Source organism: Anser cygnoides, chromosome 1 (assembly GCF_040182565.1).
Source record: "Anser cygnoides isolate HZ-2024a breed goose chromosome 1, Taihu_goose_T2T_genome, whole genome shotgun sequence".
Taxonomy (NCBI): Eukaryota; Metazoa; Chordata; class Aves; order Anseriformes; family Anatidae; genus Anser; species Anser cygnoides.
The window spans coordinates 47438388-47454811 of record NC_089873.1 but is presented as its reverse complement, the minus strand read 5'-3'; the positions used below and the strand labels follow the sequence as shown (position 1 = coordinate 47454811).

At 34.6% G+C, this 16424-nt stretch overlaps 1 protein-coding gene across 3 annotated transcripts in view; it reads left to right on the top strand.

The window, feature by feature from the left end:
- LOC125182468 (dynein axonemal heavy chain 12-like) overlaps nt 1-16424 on the top strand; it is a 115890-nt gene that overhangs the window by 59255 nt on the left and 40211 nt on the right. For all 3 annotated transcript variants that reach the window (XR_007162326.2, XM_066994653.1, XM_066994657.1), the window contains 2 exons: nt 13465-13562; nt 14086-14165. The gene's annotated coding sequence lies outside the window, so the exon portion shown is untranslated. The remainder of the gene's footprint in view (nt 1-13464; nt 13563-14085; nt 14166-16424) is intronic.

The window sequence follows — 16424 nt, the reverse complement described above, 5'->3', positions numbered from 1 at the left end:
CCGTGTTTTTTTTTGTAATGAATTACATTTACTTTTCCTAGAGTAAGAGATCAGTGTGTTGTTATAAAACAGCATACTGTCTAAAAGCAGTTCTCAAGGATTGTGGTGACTCTGAGTGCTTAAATTTACACTAACTAGAACCCTTATAATTGGATCTGTTTTAAATTCACATCTTTCTGTTGCTTTTGGTGAGCAATGATGCATCTGGTTAAAAGCCTTGCACCAAGATAGCAGTAAATTTGAAGCAGATTAATTACCTGAGGTTGAGTTGCATAAAGAAGCCCTTGAAGCATCGCTGCCTCCTTCCTTTGCCTGCCAGTCCAGGGAGGGAGGCAAGTGGATCAGATCTGCACCCAGGGGGTTTTGTGGTCCTTGGCATAAAGTGTACTGGATCAAACTACAACCCACCCCCCTCCCTGCCCCAAGTCCACTTCTCTCTGATCATCTGAGAAAAGATAAAATGGCTCTTTGAAGCCTTTTTCTTGAATGCTGAGAGTAATAATGGTGGGATTTGCAGAAGGGCTGCTGCAACTGTTTGGCCTTGACTGGACTTTCTGCCAAGTAAAATTTCCTACTCTTTCAAACAGCTGCAAAGTATTAAAATGATAACGAATGTGCTATTTGCATTCCATATTCAGTCTTCCTCCTCAGTTTTCATCAAGGAAGACTTCATATTGCATATGTCAAGGTAGGGAAGTCCAAGGAATTGTAGTTCAGAAATAAGGACCCTGAGGTAGTGGCTCACTTCTATCTAGTCTTTTCATTTACACTTTAAACAGTCTTCAGAGAGATGGACTGCTGCTTCTGGGACCCAGTGAAGAAAGTGAGGAATAGATAAAAGTTAAACTTGCGGTGGATTGACCTAAATGGAACATCTGGCAGAAGTATAGAGGGGATCCTCCAGGGTACTGAATTATACCTTCAGGCTTGGATTAGTAGGATGTTTAACAAAGAGATCTATTTGCCAAAAGGATCTCTGCCTGATTTTTAATTATGGAACTTTAGCACTTCAACATTTGTAATTTATTGAGCTTTTCTTGTTCTCTAGTAAGGTGTAGAGTACTAACTGTTCGCTTTGGGCTCTTCTGCTTTCTTTGAACTACAATTTTTACACGGTCGTGATTAACGCTATGAATTCTATGGATATGAAACATTTCAATAGTTTTTATTACCAATAACAAGATGTATTCTCTATATACAAAATGAACATGGACTTTAAAAATATATATATATATATATTGTTTTGCTTATAATCCTGGAATACTTTTGAGTGCTTAGAGTATACTTTTTCTAAAAATTGAGGAAATCAATATTTCACGGGATCTTTCTAATCATATATATCCATCATATTTCATTAACAATATGTAGCAACCAACTTTTTTTTTTTTAATTTGAGTAGTTATATATCTCCATTCCTTTCCATATTTTATAGTTGAGCCCACAGGAGAGGATAAAGAGTGGGGCTGCGTGTCCGAGAAATTCCTATTGTACCAGCCAAATTTCATATGATGTTGTGTTTTTTGAGATACTCCTTATGCACTGTTATTAGCTAATACTGCCACGTTTATGAAATCTCAACATAAAAGAAAAATCTCAAGGAACAATGATATTCTAACACCACAATGTTTTCAAATGGTGGCACGTCAGGACAATTCATGATAAAGTAATAATGTAGACTATATATGTGATCAGTGAAGAGACGTTTATGTTAACTGATATTGTTAGGCAGAAGAAACAGGACAACATAATAAGATATTTCTGGAAAATTTATTAGAATATTTACTAAATCTGATTACTTTATGTTAAAAAAATATATTAATGGGGTGGGGGGGTGGGGCTAGTGTGTTGTCACAGTACTCGCTTCCTACAGAGTATAATATCTAAATAAACACTGTTAGTGTAACACCTTCTGTTTTGCACTTTCAAAAGCCCATTTATCAAGCAGAGGAAGTTTTTTCAGAAACTGGTCACATTTGCTGTGATATTCGCTTGGTGATATTCGCTATATGTCAATGTAAATAAGCTGTATGAGAGATCGAACAGCTGTTTAGGCTGTGCTATGACACATAAGGGTACATGAATCTGTCTTGCAATAGAGAAATGGAAAAAAAGGTGAAGTTATAACATCATTTCCCATTGCCCCAGACAGAATGACATAGGGAATTTCATATAGTTTCAGGATGACCTGATGTTTTTTTTAGAAATCATATTTTTCAGCATTCTAGCATGTAACTACATCAGTCATTTTCTATTTGAATAGGAAATACTTCAAAATCATATTTCTTCCACAAGTTTTATTTTTCTTCTGAACTCTGTTAATAGTCTCTCAATATCCTGCTTTGCCAATAGCTAACTTAAATGGGAGTTTTAACTACAGTATATGATAAGCATTTTTCATAACAGAACAAATTACACTTTTCTACATAGAGGAAACTTTCTAAATTGTGATATATGCACTGTAGTGTGACTGCAAAATATGCCGTGCAATTTCAGTAGCTATATGGTGTTAAACTTGAATGTTGTAAAGAATTAGCACTGAAGTTTTTATCAAAAACCACATAATCCATGTTGTGTGTTTACACATGATGAAAATGTATTATATACCTTACCCCCAAAGTCACCATGAAACCAGGACAGAGATGCAAGCTGACTAGTCTGACTAAATTTATCATACTACTTTGGAAGGAAAATTATTTTGTCTTATTTGTAATGGGAAGAATAAATCAGCTGGAAGTATGCAAAAATGGTAAATTCATGTTAAATTCATGCTTCTGTTTAATTACCTAGGCAATATTTTCGTCAGTCATACAGTTTATGGAAGATTAATTATAAGCTGATTATGGAATATTTGTCCATCGGACTTGTGTAGCTTTTTTGAAGTGTGCATAACAGAGAACTGATTTTGAATAACTTGAATAGCTCCATATGAAAACTTTTGGAGCACAATGTTACAATGAACGTTCCTTCTTTGAATTTCTATACAAATGAAAAATCTGTTTATAAATGTACAGATTCTTATATAGCTTTGACGTTTTTGGAGGTTTTAGAGGTTTTTAATTATTTTATTTTATTTTGTGGTGAGAGGAAAGGAAAAGAAGGAAATGTAAGAGATGAAATTGTAGTTATTGTGATAAAACTTTGTAGGTCAAAGCAGAATGTTTTTGAAGTATTTACTATTTTACAATCTTAAAATTTGTGGCAAGAGAAATTTCTAGAAACTTTTCTTTAAAATAAACTATTTCTTCTTTGAATAAATTGAAAATTGAAAATGAAGTAAGGGCATTTTCATTAAAAATTGCTTGACTGGATATGAGAACAAGCTGGACCATTATGTTCAACAGTTCAAAAATTGCTTGAGGAACCATTAACTTTTAAAGTCCTCTCTTAACAATCACTAAACCTTTGGTCGGAATTGAATTCACTTTTCCATGTAGAAATGTTGAGGCAAACATTTATATGAAAAAATATAGTCAAATTTCTGAAAATACAGACCAATTAGTGAGATTTAATTTAGATATTTGTCACTGAGTATACATCATCTATATGTTAGAGCTGATTTACCATTATTTCCTTGTCCTATTTGCAAAAGGAGACTCCTACTTATTGAAATATTACTGAAGAATCTAGCTTTCCCCACAAATTACACACTTTTTGCATAAATGTGCCTAATTACCTGAATTCAGTTTTGATTAGCAGTGTTAATTGATGCAGCTGTGGATGGGCTCTGTTTACCTAAATTACCATGTGCAAACAGCAATACGTCTGAAAGTGAATATGCTAAACTGAAAATACTAATTAGCTAAGACAGATTGTTATTCAAGTCACATCTCAGAGCTTTTTAATGAAAGCCTGAATGTGTCAAGGCTTTATGATATTCAGACAGAAATGTCTATATTACATATGATTTCTAAATTTAATTCATGGGAACAGATGGGATGTCGGCCGGGGTTCTTCTCCATCGCTTCCAGTATTAATGTGAATATTTTACTCCACTGGAGACATTTTTGAGTGTGTGCGTGTGTGTATGTTTGTGAGAGAGAAAGAAGTGTGAGAGAGGAGGGAGGAACTCATTGTGTGCACTGACAATGTGCCAGCCAAGAACAGCTAACTAGTCTATTTTTGACTGATATATTTGCAAATTATAGCCACCTATTTTCCCTGAATGATGATAAACAAACTGTTTTGCAAATTTAATAAAGCCAGATAGTAAGTGCAATAAAACCAAATAACAGAAAGGTTAAACAGATCTCAATAACAGAGAGATCTTTGGCAACAATAGAGATTATTTGCTTCTACAACAATAACAAAAATGTGCCTGTTTTTGATATAAGAGGATGATTGGATTGTGTATTTCAAAATATTGCAGAAAAGCTTTAATTACATTAAGCTGTGCTGCAAAATGCAACAGTTTTCTCAATTTTATTTAGAACAGTATGGATTTCATGTATTCAGATAATGCATTTAATCACTCAATAGTATTGTTGGATGCAAAACTAAATACATTGCAGAGTAGTATAAAAGAATATTTAGAGCAGATACATTGACTTAAATGTTCTCAATAAAGATCAGCAGTCATACTGCATATGCTTATTCTTCAGTCCATTTATTCTTACTTTTGCTATAGAGCTTAAATATTCCAAGGTCAGCTCCCATGTGAAAGTCAGTAATTCATCAAAATCTTTTCCAACGATATCTTGTCAAAATGAAAAGCAAGGATTATAAGTACTGTGCTATATTGCTATATGTGCTATATTGGTACTATATGTACCAAAATAATAATTATAATGTTTCAGTTTTCATATTTGGACAGTTCTTGGATAAATGTTCTCCAGACGTCTGTAAAGGTCCTAATTCCGTATAGGTGGCTAAGGTTATATTTATAAAAAATGTTTAATCTTTTGAACTACATTGGTCAAAATCTATTTTCGTGTGTGTGTGTGTTTGCAATGGGAGAACTCTTTTTGAATCTATTATTCCGGAATTATAGAGAATATAGTGAATAGAATTTAGCCTGGTTACTTAGTTTTGGTAGCACAATGCTCCTTTTTTAAAGGTTCAATAGTTCTGTTTTTTAGTCAGTTGACATGTAGAGCTGATCATATTTTCTACAAGTAATTATCTAAGCTCCTAAGCTTTATACCTGAATATTTTAGTCATGTCCTCTTATGCTTCATTTGTGTAGGCTTTTCACATAGAGCATATTCCTAAATAAATCAGCCACAGATACCTGCATTGTTCAGCTGGCAATTAACTCAGGCTAGAGAGGAGAACAGTAGTGATGCACATTAGGTTTTGACCACTTTGGTAAAAGAATCACTTCATTCCCATTACAGTTGCAAAATAAAGAGTGATCCAGTATAATGAACTGTCTCTTCAGTCCAGACATCTGACCTAGTAAAGAGCTTTTATCCCAAATAAATCATATTTAACAGGAGTTCTGAGTCAGAAAATGTTATAGTAGACCATGTTATGACGTACTCCACCACACTCAATAGGGCTTGACTTCCTTATGCAAGGTGTAGCTGAAAGAGTAAATGAGAAACAGAAGCGTCATCTTCTGGAGAACAGAAGAGGGAAAGAGGCAGGCACAAAAATCCAAACTAGTTTTAAGATGGAGCTTGAAAATATCATGAAAAACTGCATTCAGTGTTTGCTTTCACTAGTGAAGTAAATGGTCCAGAATGGAATAAATGATTCAGAGATTAGCTCTTTTGGGCTGGTGATAGTCTTCAGGTAGACTGGTAGATGAAAGGAAGAACAACTTAATTAGTTGTTTAAAAGTAGCTAAAACACATCTTTATTTTTTTTAACTCCCCAAATAAAATAATGGAGCAACTTCCACATAAAGGTCTTGAGAAAGCCAGCACTTAATGCACAAAATATTTCCATACTTTGACCTATATTCAGCCATAATTTATGAACAAAACTGTTGAGAAAGAAGTTGCTCTGATTGTAGTATTTGGCAGCGTGAGAAGCAAAGTCTCTGACCCTCGTCAAGCAGTACTGATTGACAACTAAAACATCTGTGTGTTTTCAACACGCTTTTCATCACAAGTCTGAAATATGGCGCTATGAGCTACCATGATGCAAATGAACAAAACCTGTACAATACCATAATAAAAACATCTTCAAGTATACATATTTGGTTCTGATGAAATATACCTAACAAACTGCACAAATGAACTAAAGGAGGAAGAGAATAAAACAAGATTGTAGCTCCTCCTCACTCAGCACCACCTTCACAAGGTTTACATTGCCACATCATGTAGTGATATTAGAGTGGTGGTTAGGGAGAAGCACTTGGAAGAATAGAAATGATTTCTAGCTCCACTCCTTAGTTCATAGAATCATAGAACGGTTTGGGTTGGAAGGGACCTTAAAGATCAATTAGTTCCAACCCCTCTGCCATTGGCAGGGATGCTGCCCACTAGATCAGGTTGCCCAGGGCCTTGTCCAACCTGGTCTTTGAACATCTGTCTTGCTCCCTACTCAACAGTTTATATTGAATTCCGTTTTACTCTTCTACAGCAGTAGACTAATCTGCGACTAATGTAGAAAGTGTCTCTTCCTGTCCTCCTTAAATGTTTACGATCTTCTCTTTCACCCCATGCAGTCTGTGTTATTGTGAATCTTGTGATACAGAGATGACCCATAAGGAAAGTTGATGCACTGTATGGTGTTGGATGCTGCCCTGTGAACATGCTGGGACACCATACGTATTCACCCCCCTCTGTTGTGATATTTCCACTGTATTCAAAGTTTCTGCTGTTGCCAACTCAGTGACGTGTTTCTCATCTTCAAAGCAATTCATGTGTCAGCATTGGCTCTGTTGGCTACCTCTGACTTGCCACTGTGATTCTCAAAACAAGTAGGATGTTATTTCTGTATTGGGAAATCTCTTCATAGACTGCAAGTCAAAAATATCTTATTTTTGCTTTTATAAATAGTATTTGACATTTTCATAGCTTTCTCAATTTAACATGTATTTTCTGAATACAGTCTGCTTTTATTCTGAAATAGTTTGTAAGTTTAGAGGAACAGCTCTCGGTTCACTTACAGGAAAGCAAAGTTCAGTTACTTGCTTGAACTGTATTTTAAGTCAGTCTTAGTTTAGGTCAATTGCACAATTTCTTGTTCCTAAACGAAGTGAATATGTTTATTCCCCAAGAAATCTACACAACTTAAATCGATTAAGTGTTTCCTATTTTCAAAGTTAATTGCATAACATTGTAAAATTAACACTCTAAAAAATAGGAAGATCATTTAGAAAATGTTCTTTCTCTTCATGTTCCATCCCCAAGTGTCCATTGCTGTGTAGGGTCTTTGTTTTTTTAAAAAAAAAAATCTTCCTTCAGGACTCTGTCATAGCGGAAGTCCTCCAGTCACTTCCAGGCCCCTTGCATCCTCCTTGTCCAGGCTCCTTTTCACTTATTTGCCCTGTAGCTATTTTTACTTTCACACTGATTTCTATTTCTTTACCATCACTATATCTTACCTCATCCTGAACCTCATTCATCTCCGTCTCTTTCTCCTTATTCTTGGTACATACTCTGGGTAATTTTGATTTCTCCCATTATCATATTTCCCTTCTACTTTAAGGTCTTTTTACTGGCTATGAGCTTTTGGCTGCTCTTGCTTTATTACTGTTGCTGTTCATTTCTAATACTATGCAAATGATGCTATGCACCTGAAAAAAAAATCTTTAACCTTTGTGTTAAACTAGTAGGCTACTGCAGACATCTAGAAGTACTATGTTCAATGATGAATAATGTTTTCTAAGAGTCTTGTGTCAGCATGGATTTCAAAAAGACTTGCAAGCTACCACTTAATGAACTATTTCTGTGTAATGTTTTCAGTCAGTCGCTTTGTATGTGAAGTTTTCCAAATGTTTTTCTCTGCTAGACAGTCATTTCTATTCTGCTCAGATTTAGCTTCAATCTAGTGTTTTTCATGCATTAATTTAGTACTTGTCTAAATTTTTTTGCAACAGTATGTCTGACAAAAAAAGGAAAGTACAATAACTGCATGTTATATGCAAAATTCCATCAAATCAAGACTGATTATCAAAAATTTATTCTATTTGTTGTCACTGATCTTAGTTATATCCACTGAGAAAATACATTTCCTAAAATTTTCTCTTTTCTTTAATCCAGGCTACATCATTCCTGTTATGCTTCTCTACATGAAGTACAATAAAATGCACCTTTGATCTAAAATTATTTACAACTATATAAAACAGAAATAAAATAGTCAGTACCATATTTCCCATCAGATTACAGCTATTCAGCTTTTCATGTGGTTCAGTATGTTGAGTATTGTTATGCTATAGTATTAATGAACTATTTTGTGTGTCGATTATCAGCTGTGAGAAGTAGAATAAGCAGTATACATATTTGCATTTAGTTTGGATTCTTTCCAATGTGTGTATATATGTGCTAACTGAAGCAATCTGTGTGGCATTTTTATGTTGATAAACTTAGGGCATTCCATTTGTGTGAGTATCTACTAAAAGATACATAATTTTGGACAGTGCTTTTCCAAGCCTACAAACTCAAAATGAAAATTTCATGACTAGATAAAAATATGCTTAAGTGCATTTAGATTAGTGAAACTGTCTGTCTGAAAAGTTGTGTTTTGCATAGTATAAAAAGTGTGCTTCCATCTCCATTTAGAATTCTCATATGCATATGCATGCACAAATGCATAGCCCACCAAAATGACTAAAGATTACCTAGGAAATTTATATAAACCCTCATTGCCTCTCTTTTATTTTTCTTTCCAATTCCACTTTGGGTGACCATTGTTAAACTGGGAGCATCATTCAACACAAAAAGACAGAATTAGTGTCTTTTTGCAAATACCTTGCAAAAGTTCTTTTTCTCTTAGATGCAAATTTTCTGTATGCTTATTAGTCTTCGGAGTAATATCAAACCCTATTTAAATCAAAGAATATTTTTATGTTAATTTTCTCTCTGGGTAAAGACTTTTTCTTGGAAGGAAGGCATAGCCAGATTCCCAGTGGAAGAAAATATTTCCTTCCAGGTGCATGAGCTCTCAGATGTGTAAAATAAAATCTTGATATTATCGTTAACTGGCTTTTCTTTCAGTTATATTTTATAATTATTTTTAAATCTTTTGGCCATGATTGTACTTTGAATTTTAGACCTACACAACTTGAGTTTCCCTTACACAACATCAGTGTGTTATAGAGTGTTGGACCCTATCTTAATTCTTTCCCCATTTCATTGTTATAATGCAAACTTCGATTCCTTACTTATACCATCCTATTTCTCTGTAAGTTCACGTCCACGTCTTTTACAAAACTGTGTGGATGGAGGGATAAAAAGAAGTTTTGGGGCAAGTCATTGCCCGAAATTCATTCAAAACTCTTTCATTTCCAACTGCTGTTTCATCTGGATTGATTTCAAGACCTCTGGGAGAGCAAGCTGAAGAACTTAGTAGTTTCTAGTAGGCACTGCCATGTGATGTTATGAGCTGGGGGCTCCAGGCACTACTGTGATACAAATACTGAAAAATAATAATCCATTCATCTAAATAGAATGTCATGGGGGAGAGGCATGAAGATCTTTAAATAGCAACAGTACCGTTTTAAGCTTTATGCTTGCTTGTCAGTGACAAATGTAGGTTAACAAATAATGACACATCACAAGACAATCACGGACAGATGAAAAATCATCAAAACACCATAGTTTTTAACTTAGTGGAAGGTTCCTCTGGGCAACAGACATATCCGCTCTTCTCTGAACAGTGCAAAATACAGTAACTCCTTTGTCCTGGTCATTGACTTTAGGTCTTATTTGTAATACTGATATTAAATATTTACAGACATATACATGTTTATATACATATCTTACAAAATTGGAGGGTTGTTTCCCTTGATGAAAAAAAGGAATCCAACAAAAAGAAAGTGCATGTTAGTGCTGTCTAGTTTTGCTTTTGCTAGAGAGGAGCCAGTGCCCTGTCAGCTCAGAAAGCTGAAAGCAGTTCTTTGAGTCCTACACTAGCAGTAGATCCTAAAGGGAGCCTAGCTTTAAAGGGAGGTCTTCTTACCTTTGCTACTAGGTTTAAATGATTTTGGAGTTAAAGTTTTACAGTTGAATCCACAGAGAATGAACTTAAAGTCTGAGGCCTAAGAAAGATATGCATCTTTATCAATAGAAATTTTGAAAAGTAAACCTGTACTATCTGTGTTGTATTATATAAACTTTACATTGCTTGATGAGATTACAGATAGCATGAGAGCACGGCTGCATCCCCGTTATACTTCTGTAGGGCAGCCAAGCAGTTTAGTAACAAGTATGTTCTGGCTTCAAAATCAGTTCAAATAACAAAAAATAAATGTACAAAATTTTGGATTCAATTTTGTTAAATTATTACTTGTGGTGTGTACAGCTTGGATGGAATTCAACAATGCATTGGAGAAAGATTCTTTCTGGCTGTTGATTTAAATATAGCTCTTGAAAAACAGTTGAAAGGCTTAAAGTTTGAAGTGTATTTCCCAAATCATTAAGGACTGTGTCTCAGAGAATACTTTTAAAGTGATTGCTGATTGGAAAGGTATCTTCACTGTTCATCTCATAAAGACAGATGAGTTTGTGTTAACAGCTGTTGATGACATTCAGGTTGGTCTGTCCATATGATCAATGAACACTGAATTCTAGTTGAAATGCTGAATGAAAAATTCTGTTTAAAAGTCTAGTACATATACATATTTTTAGAGATCCTTTAATGCCTTTAATAACAAGATTTTTTTCTTTCTTTCTTCACACTAAACATGCATAAAATGTTATCTGTTTCTGCGGTGGTACATACAGTATTTAAATTGTATTTCATTGTTCCCAAACCTAATTTGTTGGAAGTTAATTTTAATGGTATTGGATCTGAGAGCTGAATCAGTGTTCACATTAGAGAATTTGGCAAGATGGACTTTTGTTTGTAATAAATCTACGTTTTTTTTTTTTAAGTTTTTAAAAAGGTCAGATTTATTTTAAGAATGATTTGGTATTTTAGACATAAACACTACATCTAATAAGTGAACTGTAGCATTTTGTGAGAGTGCTTTAATTCTTTTGTATAAAAAAAAAAGAATAAAAATGGGTTCAAATTCCACACATCACCAAGTGGCCTTTAAGAAAAGGAGATTTATTAGTAGTAAATTATTAGTAAACATTTGACACATTCTGAAGGATGCAAAAATGAGCCTAAGTTAGAAGATTTTCTGTGCTTTCTTTGAGAATCTTTGTTTAAGTTTAAAATAGAAAAAAAAAAAAAAAGCCAGCTAGCCCATTCAGAAAGGAGAGGACCAGTTGGAATACCAGTAAGAAAGAAAAACAGTAGCTAGTTACTCTGCTTATTGAGATTAATCTTAGTAATGATTCTGTACTCATATCCATCTCTCCAGCCTTTCCTGCTATCTGTAAAATAGCTACCTAATTCTTTGGTGTGTGATCGTCAAACATCACTTGCTGTTCTTGAGGAGATGGTAAAATAGAGGAAACAAAAGAGGTGAAGGTCTTGCAAAGATGGAATGAGGTGTCATATTACTGTTTTGTAAATGGCATCAAAATATGTTGGACGAATATTCTTTGGAAAACCGAGTCTCTGACATTATATGTTTGTGTCTTTAACATTGCCTGTTTTCATGATCCATAAGTGTTTTGTTTTTTGGCTGAAAGATTCTCAGGGTTCATGAGTTTGTCTTTGAGCTTAGATTAGGAGGATGACAGAACTTAATTTCTCTGTCAGTCTTTCTGATTGGAAAAAAAAAAGTTAGAGACGTAATGATTTTGTTGTGTTGCCACAGAAACTATACAGTTCCTGTAGATTTACACATCTGTTATCTTAAAATACTAAATTCCCATCCAGTTTCAGTACCATCCTGGAGATGAGATGGTGGGAGTCTGATTTTTAAAAAAAAGAGTAGCAGAGTCTTAATCTAGTATCAGATTCACTCTCCCCAGCCTCCTTCCCATGTATGCAGGTGTGCATGTCTTCCTTTTGAAATCTTCCCAAATTGTTGAAGAAAGTTATATGTTTAAACCGTTCATGTATTTATTTTTTTCTTCTGGGAAACAGTCCCATTTTGGTTGAAAGCATCAGCGTCCTTTAGGGGAACAATTCTGAGTGCTTCTTTTTCCTCACTACGGCTAAACCTTCCTGATCTGCTTTTAGGCCTATAAAGTTCTGGAGGAGTGAATAGATATGCAACTATTCTGCTGCAATTTCTTGTTACTCTGAATGTATGGGCCTTGAGGGGAGGGAACATGACCGTATGGAAATGGCTTTCTTATCCAAGTGGAAACAGCTTTAGTCATCTTTCAGGCAGGCTTCATAAACATAATGCAGTGGAGGAGCTCGCAGAGCCATACTTCAATGGCCATTAAAATTGCATCTGCAGTGCGTTCAGTGCCAGGATACAGTGAATACCCATGTTTGTATTATGAATGGAAGACAAATGTCTTGTGAGTGAAAGAAAATCTAATGTTAATTAAACTTTTTCTAGGGGTTCGGATGGATAATTCTGCTTTTGTGTTGTTAAATCTACTTTGATTTTAATTGCATGACAAAAAAAATTGACTGCAAATGTAATGTTAGCAAATGCTCATATTGATTACAAGCCCCTGTGTATGCTAAGTCAAAGAATTAAATGCTCTTAATTGGGGTGGTTTTGTATGTGGTTTTTTTGTTTGTGTATTATTATTATTATTTTTCTTTCCATAGGACAACCACATTGATAACAAAGCTTGTACTGTCAGTATGTTGAAGGTCATTCTTATAACCTGTTCAGTGAGAACTGCTCCCCTTTAAGTGAAAAGAAAAATCAACTGAGCATACCTAAAATTGTCCCAAAAAATCCTATTACATTTACTGAATTTCAATTATATATTTCAGATTTACATGGAATTCAGTGAACTGTCAGGTCAAACATGAAAAATTGTAGCAAATTTTCAATAATACGCACAATTTTTCCCCCCTTTTGTAGCTGACTTAGAGAAAAAAGGCATGTTCCTCTCAGTGATGACAAAGGACAAACTGAAATGATTAACATTAAAACATATCTAATGCTGTGATATGTTTTAGAACTGGAAACAAAGGTACGATATGTCTTACCCATCTGTCTTGCCTCCCTGTGCATCTGTCTGTCTCTCTAGAGCAAGTCAATAAAAATGATTAGAGCTGGCATCTCACAAATGTACACCCTTAAACCATGAAGCAATAATACTGTGAAGGAAATTTTTTTCTGACCTTTTCAAATTACATCCAACTGTCTAGGGAATTTCTCAGTGACTAGAGGTAATAAGGTTCAATCCGTTTTGCTGGTTGGCTTCAAATTTAGCTCCTCAGAAGCCCTAACTTATCTATTCTTTTTATCTTGGCCTTGGCATCTATTCAGTACAGTAATCCATGCATCTAATCTTTTTTTTTTTTTTTCTCCCCTCTCAGGTTTAGCTGGTGGATCACATTGTAAAATCTGCAGCCATGAAAGGCCCTCCATTTATTGCACCCTTCAAAACGGAATATTAGCATGGGAGGCTAAGCTGGTATGTTGCCTTTGAGAGGCTCTTGTTGAATTTAATTAGCTTTTAGATTTCATCTTCATCTCACATCTCAGCTTTCACTATTGTATGTGATTTAGGCTTCAGTGATTTTCATTATTTAAAACTTTTCTGACTTAGCTTTGCCACTTAGGCCCTATAGAATACGGGGGGGGGGGCAGGGAAAAAAGCTTAGAGTTCATTGTCTTAAATTGATTTCTGTTGTTTTTATGACGTGAACTCAGAAACAATAGAGACATAGCCTCCCAGTAAGTTAGTGAACCAATCAAGTGAGAAAGGCAAACAGGCATTTGTGCATGGCTTGTTCCTCATTGCACTTCATGAAGTAGTACTGGAAGCAGGTAAAGAAAATCTTTTGCAGAATATTTATTAGAGAGTATTTTGATGTCAAATGCTTTCATATCTAGGAAAAAATGTTTTCTTTTCAACTCAGTATAAAAATATTATAGTAGGGTAAAGGGACTTACAGTTTTAGATGTCTGAAGTTTCATTTTTGTGATTTATGCAGGGTGTTATGGAGTAGTGACTTCAAGTTCTGGTTCACAAGTAAATCCATGTCAGTACAAGGAGAGCTGTTGATGAGAAATGGTAAGCTCTTGGATGTTAACTGTGTAAAATTTTATCCTCCATATGGTTAGGACCTAGAGTCTCCTTTTACTTCAGGCAAAGGAAAATCATAAAAATTGGCCTTTACTGCTGTAGCTTCCCCGGAGTATTAAGTCTGTGCTTAGTTATATCTGATGTGCTATTGAAAGGGCTACAAAATATTCAAAGTGCATGCATATCTAAAAGCACCTATAAAACATTTGCTTTTAATCATATGAGAAATATTTGGAAGACATACGCAACTTGCTTTAGATTCAAGGCAAAGCAGTAGCTATAAGGAGGCTTGGTAACGATATGTGGTGATGTTTTTCTTTTTCCAGAAGTAATCTTCATCGTATTTTGATTCTCCTTTCTGATGAGAAGGGAAACATAGTTAGCTGATCGAAGTACAGAACAGGGAGTTTTTAGATCTTGTCCCTGTATGTAACTAGGTCTTTAAAAATACTATAGTATTTGTTGAGTCACTTAATCATTTTTCATCAAAACCATTGCTTTTATGAAGAGCTGTCAGTCAGTACTTGGCTTAGTATAAGTGCTGGGTGTCACATGACTGTTTCACTGTCTTCAACTGGTGCAGCTGAAATAAAATAGGTTCATTTTTAATCAAAATGCATTGTGTACCATCGTTTGTAGCAATGTTAAAGGTGGAGTACTTACTAATCTGAAGGCCAGTAATATGCCTAGAAATCAACCACTTCAATGTTTGAGAATATCTTTCATTCTGAAATTACTTTAGGGAAAACAGTACCACACATTGCCAAATCTTCTGTCCACCTTTATTTTTTGACTGTCTGTATGGTCATGTCATGAAAAGAAGAGTTGCTAAATGGATGGAACCAGGTATATTTTTAAGCAAGCAGGAATAAACATTTCAAAACTCCTTTACAAAAGATAATTGGCAGTATGCTAGATAGCGCCCTTGTTTCAAAAATAATATTAAAGGACATATTTTGAGTGTATAAAAACATACAATTCTACACATATAAGCCTGTCCTAAACAGTACAGTAACTGGTGAGGTCTCTCTCCTTTAAAATGGTGTCTATAGAATATAGTCGGTTAAATTAATCTTTGTCTGGATGCTAATTTACTCTCACACCTTGGAAGCTCCACTGATACATGTAGAGTTATTTCTTAATAAAATAGTTTTGCCTTTCTTAATCCTACATGAATTAGGCTTCTCCTGGCATTCCAGAATCCAGTTTGGACTCCAGACAATGGAGACCATCAACCCCAAACTATCCATAGTTTGCCAAGACTATCAGAGGACCGAGAAATGCCTCATGTAGCAAACTGTAGCATCTCAAAGCAAAGTCTTTGTTGTTGGCTGTATGTACGTCTTACAGTATCTGTTTTGAATATATAATAAATATATAATTATAATATAAATATAAAAATAAAATAAAAATAAAATATAAAAATAATATAATAAATATAATATATAATAAATAACCCCTCTCTACCCTTTCTACCAGAAATATGTAAAATACATAGGGATGGGATTATTTTGAGTGCAAGTAGGATATTAAGATGGCAGCAGTGTGAGCTTTCTATCACTGGAAATGTTCTTGTTTCCAAAATTGCTTCTTATTTGTAATTCTGAATACTGGACTGAATCTATTCAGTATATTCTTCAGATCTATCTACCACTCTGATGGGTTTCAACTCATAAGTATTGAAGTGAATTTGAACTATTAAGGAGAAAGGATTCTCATTCTCTTGTTATCTTCCTCTCTCTTCCCCTCTTCCTCTCTCCCCCTCTTCTTCCCTTTCTTAATGCAGTTCACAGTTTATGTTGCATAAAGGAAACCATGTGGCGATATCTAAATATTTACATTTCATTTGTTGGAGTGTTTTTGTACCAGTAGCTATGAGCTATTGACAACAGTTGAACAAAATGTGTTGTGTACTCGGAATGTAGTTGAATATCTTCTTCTTTGTCAGAGCCAAGCATTCTGGATCACTGAAGGTCTTGAAACCTCAAAGCAATGTTCTGCTTTGTGTTATTACTAGGGAATATCAAACTCTTCTCTACAAACTAAACTACTTTCAAATCAAACACACTAGAGTGTCTTATATTGGAAACAGTAGTAATTCAAGTCCTGATTTTTGTCTGTTTAACTGTCTTTATAGCTTTGCTTTATATTCTGTGCTTCCTGATTTTTTATAAATTGAAAGTCAAACAATAGGAAAACAAAATGGGCACCAGGGATAGGTATATGAAAAATTGTGTTTCAGCTTTG